Source organism: Galeopterus variegatus, unplaced genomic scaffold, assembly GCF_000696425.1.
Source record: "Galeopterus variegatus unplaced genomic scaffold, G_variegatus-3.0.2 Scaffold964, whole genome shotgun sequence".
Classification (NCBI taxonomy): Eukaryota; Metazoa; Chordata; class Mammalia; order Dermoptera; family Cynocephalidae; genus Galeopterus; species Galeopterus variegatus.
The window spans coordinates 217,776-218,539 of record NW_007727075.1 but is presented as its reverse complement, the minus strand read 5'-3'; positions in this window follow the sequence as shown (position 1 = coordinate 218,539).

Here is a 764-nt window from a genome sequence, read left to right as displayed (position 1 = left end):
CAAGGGTTAAGATCCCCTTACCGGTCATCTTTTTAAAAAAAAAAAAAAAAAAGAAGTCAGTTAGGGGTTGGCTGATTAGCTCAGTTGGTTAGAACATGGTGCTGATGATACCAAGGTCCAGGGTTCGATGCCTGTACCAGCCAGCTGCCTCCTAAAAAAGATAGATTATAATCACTGGGTTTGATTTCCCTTTAGAAAAATTAGGAGACATAAGCTCAGTTTGTGTTGTGAGTCCAGCTCTCTTTATCCTCCTGGTGGTGGCCCTTCCTTCCCAACAGGCCTAGGAAGAGTTACCAGGAAGGGACTCTTCCCAGAAGGGACTTAGCTTAAATTTTCTTCAGAGCTAGAGGTCAGGACAGGCCTGGAAAAGGGCAACAAAAGCTCTGAACACCACATTTCCTGAGAGCCAAGGCCCAAACAAAGTTTCCAGGACAGCTTTCCCCAGACCTCTGACCTGCCTGTGGAAATCTCTGGGCCTCTCTGTCCCTGAGCTCATGGACATGGTCACATATTACGCTAAGGATAGAATCACGGTGTTTAATTTTTCTACTTCTATTTATTACAGCTTCTATTTCCTCTTCTGTAACTAACGCATAGGGTTCTTTTTTGTTTTGTTTTACCTTTTTCTTTTTCTTTTTTTTTTTTGTATTGTTGTATTTGCGCATTGATTCTTATGAGGATTAAGTAGGTAAATGTATATGAAGTGATTGGAGTCATCCTTGACTCACACCCCCCCGCCCCCCAGCAGCTGGCCGGTAAAGGGG